Source organism: Pipra filicauda, unplaced genomic scaffold (genome assembly GCF_003945595.2).
Source record: "Pipra filicauda isolate LSUMZ 115617 unplaced genomic scaffold, ASM394559v2 scaffold383_size682061_pilon, whole genome shotgun sequence".
NCBI classification, from domain to species: domain Eukaryota; kingdom Metazoa; phylum Chordata; class Aves; order Passeriformes; family Pipridae; genus Pipra; species Pipra filicauda.
This window is the reverse complement of record NW_024104513.1, coordinates 161,079-169,741: the sequence shown is the minus strand read 5'-3', so window position 1 is coordinate 169,741 and position 8,663 is coordinate 161,079.

The following is an 8,663-nucleotide window of genomic DNA, read 5'->3' as shown; positions in this document are numbered from 1 at the left end:
GCTTTACCTTAATAATGACCTAAGAAAAGAGAGCCAATTTTGTGATACTCTCTCATGGCTTGCAAATATCCTCATCTAAATTACACTTTTTTTTTTTTTGGTAATCTATTGAAATTCTCCTCCCTGTTCTCCTGTTGTGTTTTTTCACTGATGGACATCATTACAGTATTCCAGCTACATGTCTAGTAATGCAGAGGAATTTGTTTGGCTCTAGAATGTTAGTTTGTGTGCTGCCACGTCATAATATGCTTTCTGTTGTTCTTAGGCTGCTTTTAGTGTTACTGTGTTCCCCCATTTTTGGAGATTTTTGTAATAATATGTTGCTCTGCTTTTCCTTTTTTTTTTTCTTTTCTCTCCTAGGTCACTTAATTTTTTTTCCTAAACCTCTACCTCTTAGTTTCCCATTTTGGTGGGTTTTTGAAAATATTTAACTCCTATTAGTGTCCTGGCTACACAGGATATGACATTATGAAAAAGGATATATTACTACTCCTTGCAGGCTTTTGATGGTACATTTTCCACCTTCCATGTTTTTGTTCATTCTTTGAGTGTGCACAATGAGTGTTTCTACAATAAAACTGTTCAGATTCTGTGCTTCAATTGACATACATTACTTAAAAAAAAATTGTATCAATTCCATTTTCTTCATGCAGTCACTTTGAATTGCTGTCAAAGTATTGTGTGGCAGGACTCTACATAAACTCATATGCTTCTTAATCGGTGTTTTGGTTTCGTAATTTCTTACCCTCCCCTCTGCATTTCTTATTGATCCTTTATTTGTTTCATAAAGGTTTTTAGCTCCTAAATGCTGCCATTCTCTAGTAAAGCTGTTTGGGTACTGACATGTAGCAGCTTTTTCTGCCCATTTAAGAGTTTGTTTTCTTTGCTGTCTCTGGCTGCTGTCTTAGCTTGCGCTACATTGTCAGCTAACGCTGTTCTTTTGTTTCCTTTCTTTTGCACCTTATCAAGGGAGTTGTCAATTTTCCTTACAGGAACAGGATCTGGGCCTTGTATTTAGATTATAGCTTAATTTATTAAATGCTCTTTTTGATGTTTATCAAGCTGGGCAAATTCTAGCTGCCTTTTGTTTGTTGCATGTACGTTTTACAAAAGGAGTCTTGAAACTGCAGTATCAGCGTATGAATTTAAACAATAACAAATGCAGCATCATCTCATAGTGTTACTTCTAGAATTCTGCCAAATATTTGTAGTGTTTTGAAGGAGAGAGGTAATGAAACATGTAGGGGAATGGGATGATAGTACCAAAAAGAGAGATGAACTGTAATTCCCTAAATGACTTTGCCTAGCCTTTCCCTCCTGGGTAAACTCCTTTATTAGTACAATACCCAGACAAATTAGGCACATTCATCTGGTATTACGGTTTCCAGCTCCAGGAGATAATTTGCAACAGGTTTGGATCCTGCCCCACAGCACGTAAGGACCTGCCCCACAGCTTAGAAACACTGCACAGACTAATGCTGCAAATTCTGAACTCTGCATCTTCTTTGCAAGCCAGACACACGATTGACAATACGATCTAAGGCACCTCAGTCAAACAATAGCATATTGTTAGAGTAAGGATGGGATTTTCATATGTTGAACATGGTTGTAAAAGTAAATCCTGTGGGGCACAGTTACTGCTGCATCTCTACAGTAAATTTCACAGTACTGTGTTAATCATCTCAACTCCCTTCTTAGTATTTTCAGACTATTAAATAAAAACAAATTCTCACTTTTCTGCCATATGAGTGATGGTGGTAGAGATGGTAGTTCATGCTAAGCCACTTCTGAGGTATTTCTGTTATAACTCAGCAAAACCTGGGGTTTGTACTTGATTTCTCAGGATCTTTGTTAAAATGACTAATGTCAGCAAAGAGTTCTCTCCAAGTCTAGTTACAGTATTCTCTATGATAGCCAGCTACTTGTTACACTGGAGCCACCTTCATTTATGATTCTGTAAAACAAACAGAGCACTCGCTCCTTCACACATAACTTTGTTCTGTGCAGTACAAAGGAATGTGGGGAGTCCACACTTAAGTTTGGGTTTGTTGGGAGTGTTTTGTTTGGAGTTTCTTGGGGGGCTTTTTCTTTTGTTTTTTTGGGGGTGGGGATTGAAGGCTTTTGCCATAAACACCCCAAAGAGCTAAAAAAAAGCCAGTAGAAATGTTGATTTGGGCAACCGGAATTGACATGAACATACAAAATACACTGTTTAAGTTTAGTGTGCTTTTCAAAGTCATAGCCTAAACACATCAGAATGGGTCTGATGCCTCCTAAAATTATCATTCTTAGCAACCCAAGTGGGTAAATGGGGCAATAAATCATCATACACAGGAAAAGGACACACTTGGATTAATTTATTCCTAACATTACTGGAAGACTAAAACTCTGAGATCCCAGTTGTACAGCTGAAATCCCAGACTTGTGTAACAAGAACTAACTGCCCTCTTTTGTGTGAGTGTGGCTAGATGACACGGCTGCTGAAAGCTCCAGCAATTACAGTTTGGCCAGCTTTCAGATGAATAAAATGCCAGTGTGGGAAGGGTGAAATGTTAGTACCAGCTTTGGATTACTGCCATGATATTTTCCACTATGAAGACTCCAACTTCCTAGAGGGAATGCTTTGTTGTCTTCTGCCAGAATCCTTAAATCGGCAAATATTGACAATTACATCTGATTATAAAAGTGTAGCCTGAAACTATGTCATTAAGTATTTTAAAACATCTGTATATGCAAACTTTTTAAGGGGAGTTTGTCTGTAGTGTAGGATCTGTGAATTGACATCAGTGTAAGAATCCCTGAGCGGAGATTCTGTAAATGCCATTGGAAGTAGCTCATAAGCTCTTTCATTGCGAATTATATTCTCAGTTGTCCAATCTCTTTGCTTAGTTATATCCTCATTCCTGCTGTTGTTGTCATTGTAAAATCCCTCTCCTTTGGAAACAGAGTTCGTAAAACCTGTTTGGGGGGAGAAAGGTGGGGCTTCTTTAGGCCTTGGCTTCAAATCACATATGGCTGCTGATCTTGTTATTGCTGAGCAGATGCTGGGTATTTCCAGTTTGCTGTAAATCTGTTGGAAACAATGAAAGGGGCTCGTTACAGCCCTGTAAGAAGGAGGAAAAGGAGAAGAAGAAGAGATATTTGTTTCTATGCTCTGAATTACTTAAATTGTGCTCCCCAAGGAAATCTGGTGTGTATGGCCAGGGAGCAATACAGTTTGGTCTCAGCAGTGACAGCAGTAACTACTAAAGCTGTACATTATCACATTCTTCACATAACTCAAGTCTTCCAAAGAGATTTTGTGTGAGTGTTAGAGATACTGAAGCCTCTGTAAGTAATGGATGCATGAATTAGCCTGGTGAAATTTAAAAATTACATGCATTTCTATTCAGAGAACAAATTATGCCAGCATAAACTGGCAGGCAACAATGCTTTGGGGCTGTTTTATAAAATGGCAGAGTCAAGGTTTTGCCACTCTCACCCTTTCTGAAAAATCCAGACTCGTATAAAAAGCTTAATTTGCTCTGTTAGCATAATTTCGTTGATTTTAATGTATAGGTGACTTAAATTCTATTCATACAGCTAATTTGATCAGAATACATGATTGAACAAGATCATGCTATATGATTTAAAAGGTTTCAGTAGTTGGTGAACTTCATTCATTACTTAATTCACCTCTTAATGTTAGAACTAATCAGTTTAAATACAGGACCTTGAGAATATAATTCAATTTTCATAGATCAGGTCTTCAAGTAGGATTCACGCAGACATAGAATAGATACCCATGTGGGGGGGCCTTCAAAGTATAGTTATTTGTTACTACATAGCCATGCCAAAATGCTTTAAATAAATGTTAGTGCTCACTAAGCATTATGTCAAGTGAAACTCTCATGCCAGTTTATTGCCAGTTTATTGTGCTTGAGCGATGGTTGGTGTTTTTATCTGTGGGAGGAACAGGAGGAAGCTCTCAAGAAGTAGCTGAGCGTCACTGGAGAAGTTTGTGTACGGTGGAATCCCAGCCAGGGACAACTGAAATGAGCCCATGGTTTTGCTATTCCATTTTGTCCCTTCCCCCAATTTATATCCCATCTGAGGCAGTTTAAATAATGCTCAGTGGAAGACAAAATGATGGTTTTTGCTAGGTCCACTCAAATTACTTACCAGCCTAGTTCAGAACTACTCTGCTGTGAAACTTCTGTTCCTACATGTGTTTCTAATGGTCTGGTTACTCTCCTGCTCTGCTCTACTTGAGCTGTCTTTGCCCACTCCTTCCTTTCTACCCTGTCCTTCCAAGGATCTGGAGCAAGGGCTGTGCATGCTAGGTGGCCAGTGAAGAGACACTGTTCTCGAAAGCACAAATGGTTCTCATCTCTTGCACCTTGAAAATACTTGCAGGAGGGGATGGTCTCTGCACCCAGGTGCTGCAAGGTGTGTAGGATCCCAGAGGGGAGGAGATACAGCAAGATCATCACCACTGAAAGTGCATTTTAAGGCAGGAGAATAAAAAAAGTCCGTAGATCAGAGTAGTATTGAATGCAAACTGTCTCTTATTATTATCTCCAGAGTGGAAAGAACTTAAAATATCTTGTCACTTAAAACAGGGATGTGTGGATGCTCAGAAGCATGAAGGTCTGTTCTGTGGTCAGGGCTGATAAAAGATGCTTATAGCTCTGTTTATGTGCTGCTCCATTCTTCTGCAAGCAGCAAGACAGTTACATGCTGTTCTGTACCAAGAGCACATGGTCACCTCTAGTGGAGCTGTGGAATGTGGTTGAAAACCAGCAACTTTGATAAATAACAACAACAAAAAAATTAAATTGTAGAAGTAATAATATAAATTGTTCCTATGGAGAATAAAACCTTAAATGTGCCAGCCTAACCAACTGAAGACTTTTGCTTCAAAGTGGGACAACTTATGCTGTGGTTTATGTACTTAAAATAAGTCTGGAGGAGACTCCCTAGATCATCACATCCCACTCATTGCCATCACAGGCACTATACAGTATGTTTATCCAGGCTTGTATTTAGATTCTTTTCCTCGTTTGGTACTGGAAGCCTGTTCCAGGTCCTTGGCTTGCTGATAGCTAGAAATCCAAATAAGAAGCTTTCTCTTAGCTAGTTTATACCCACTTGTTTTCGTGTCAGTTCTGCCTGATGGCTAAAATCCAGTAAGCATTCTGCTGTCAGCAGCTCTGCACAGAGGCATCTTAGATTAATAGATCTGAGTGCTCCAGGAACCTTTTGTGGTATGCAGGGATGGTAGGAGTTGCAGAGCTTCAATATATCTGTAACAGTAATTAGTTTTCAGAGGCAGGTCCTAGTGCTGCACATCCTTTTGCTTAAGGTTTTGCTGATTATAGTGAGGATTCAGTTTATTGATGGTCTGCAATAGTTAGATTTGTATTTTGACAATGATTATTTGGTTGGTAAGGGGGGCAATTTGCTTTGGTGTGTGTCTGCAAAGAATTTATATTGCAAAGGGAAAAAACAGGTGAGGAAGGAGGAATCGCTAGTCTTGTTTTGATTGCCTAATAGAGTGATCTTTAACAACATGAGCATTGACATTTGAAAGGAATAAACATTGTATTTTCTTTCCAAATGGCTGCTCTTTATAAAGGTGGCTCACTTGTTAGTTCACTTTCTTAGAATATAGAAAGGAAATTTTGTTTATCTGTCTGTCTTGATTGATGGGTCAATTGCAAATATTATTTTTGTCCAATTAGAACCATAGAGAAAAAGGATGGATCATTTTTGTCAAAGGCACTTCAATTTTTAAAAGGTGCTCAAGCTTTCCAATGTAACATAATTTTTTTTTTTCAGCCAGATACAAATATGGAATCGATATCAGCATCCTGGAACTTCATGTTTTATTCCTTACCTCTATAAATTTCATTTGTTGAGACAACTAGGCAGGCCCTGCTACTAATTAATAAACCACCAGAATGAAACAGTGCAGTAGGAAAGTAATGGGAAAGAAAACAAATTGACTGTTCAGTGGATTTGTAATACTGCAACATTAGGAGCTGGCTGGAGGGTCGGGCCCAGAGAGTGCTGGTGAATGGAGCTGCATCCAGCTGGCAGCCGGTCACCAGTGGTGTTCCCCAGGGGTCTGTGTTGGGTCCAGTCCTGTTTAATATCTTTATTGATGATTTAGATGAGGGGATTGAATCCATCATCAGCAAATTTGCTGATGACACCAAATTGGGAGGGAGTGTCGACCTGCTGGAAGGCAGGAGGGCTCTGCAGAGGGATCTGGATAGACTTGAGAGATGGGCTGATTCCATGGGATGAAGTTCAATAAAGCCAAGTGCCGGGTCCTGCACTTTGGCCACAACAACCCCCTGCAGGCTACAGGCTGGGCACAGAGTGGCTGGAAAGCAGCCAGGCAGAAAGGGACCTGGGGGTACTAATTGACAGGAAGCTCAACATGAGCCAACAGTGTGCCCAGGTGGCCAAGAAGGCCAATGGGCTCTTGTCCTGTATCAAAAATAGCGTGGCCAGCAGGAGCAGGGAAGTGATCCTTCCCCTGTACTCTGCGTTGGTGAGGCCACACCTTGAGTATTGTGTTCAGTTCTGGGCCCCTCAGTTCAGAAAGGATCTTGAGGTGCTGGAGCGGGTCCAGAGAAGAGCAACAAGGCTGGTGAAGGGACTGGAGCATAAGTCCTATGGGGAGAGGCTGAGAGCTGGGGTTGTTTAGCCTGGAGAAGAGGAGGCTCAGAGGTGACCTCATCACCGTCTATAACTACCTGAAGGGAAGTTCTAGCCAGGTGGGGGTTGGTCTCTTCTCTCAGGCACTCAGCAATAGGACAAGGGGGCACGGGCTTAAGCTCCGCCAGGGGAAATTTAAGTTGGATATCAGGAGAAAATTCTTTACAGAGAGAGTAATCAGGCATTGGAATGGGCTGCCCAGAGAGGTGGTGGATTCACCATCCCTGGAGATTTTTAAACGCCGATTGGACGTGGCACTGAGTGCCATGATCTAGTAAATGGACTGGATTTGGACCAAGGGTTGGACTCGATGATCTCGGAGGTCTTTTCCAACCCAATCGATTCTATGATTCTATGATTCTATGATTCTAACATGTTTCATTTTTCTCTAACAGTAGGAAATTGCTACACCCACAAAAGCTCTATAATTTAGTGTGTTCTTCTGTTAGTAACCACATCTTTCCTCATCAAGTGGAATCTAGAAGCCTGTTACTGCAAGAAAACCAAGGAAAATTGTCACGTGAGAGCAGATCTAATCATTATTGTTATTACAGTAAAGTTTACACACACAAGCATCCAGAAAAGTCATGTCCCTGGGAACTCACACCTGGCATGCTAACCCTTTCATGACTGATGATTTTTGGGCAACCTTTGGTAACTTCAATGGCTACCTAAAACCATGGGGTAAAGCCCATTTAAATTAACACAAGGTCAAGCATTATTTATGTAAAGAAATGAAACATAGTGTGCTCTATGTACTTTAAAAGATAGGGAGGATGATAAGAACTTGGCAATGACTTCAGGGTTTATAGTAGAGATGGAATAACTCTGTCATCTCTTTATAGTCTTGCTGGAGACAAAAGGAAAAGCTATGTGGATTAATTTGAAGACTTGGTAAGGCAACTATAGAGAGAAACCTGTTTTATTCCTGAACTCTGAAGCAGAGCACTCTGGAGAAGAAAAAAAGGCATCTTTTACCAAGAAAATCTTATGATTCCTCTGGTGAGACTTAAAAAGCAACCATATGCACTTGTACATGAGTTTGCAGTGGCTGTGGTCTTTTCACAAAAGATCTCTTCACAGAAGATCTAGAGAAGACATTACTCGTTTTGTCCTGATGAGCTTGTTTCTGAACTGCTGGGTTCCTGCTGAAGTTCTTTAAATGCTCTTGAATCCTGTCTGGTGAGAATGTTGCTGCAGGGTGAAGTTCAAACAAAATTCTCTAGTGGATGATGGTCTAAAAATGTAATTCCAAGAACTGATGTAGAAAAGCATAAGAATAAGGATGAGAATTTGTTGGCCAAAGGAAATGCTATAGCAAGGCTGAGCAGGGTTTGGAGAATCCCTGCCTAAGTTCAGAAAGTGAATCCTTAAACCAAACTACGTGGCCACATCTGGTAAAATGAAGCAAACAGGTCCTTTGAGAAAGGAGACCAACCTCAGGGAAGTATTTGGATTGCCACTAACTAATGCAAACTATTGAATTTACTCAATGAGCACGGTGATGTAGTGGTAAAAGATGGGGGTTATTCATATTTGCAGGCAGTGTGGAAGTTAGTAATGCTAAAGCTGCTGAAAGGGAAGTAGTTTGCCATTTACTTATGTGTGAGTCCTATCACTGTTTTTCCATTTGTGTTTGCTATTTTTTTTTCCTTAGTAACCAATCCTGCTCTGTAGAGTCTGAGTGCTTGGCCATTCAGATGTTCTGCTGGAGGATGGGGATCAGGGCAGCCGGATTACCTGCAGTCAGCTAGCACTAGGGCTGAGTCTCCTGATCACAGTCTGCTCAGAGCATCTCGAGTACTGGATGCTTCACTACTTAACTGAACTAGTTGTTTGATCTTTTTAGCAGGAAACCTACTGTTTAATTTGTAGAATTGAGTCTAGAAACAATTTCCTATCCCAAATATTGCACAATTTTTCTATTAAAAGGTTTTTACTGAGAATGAAATTCT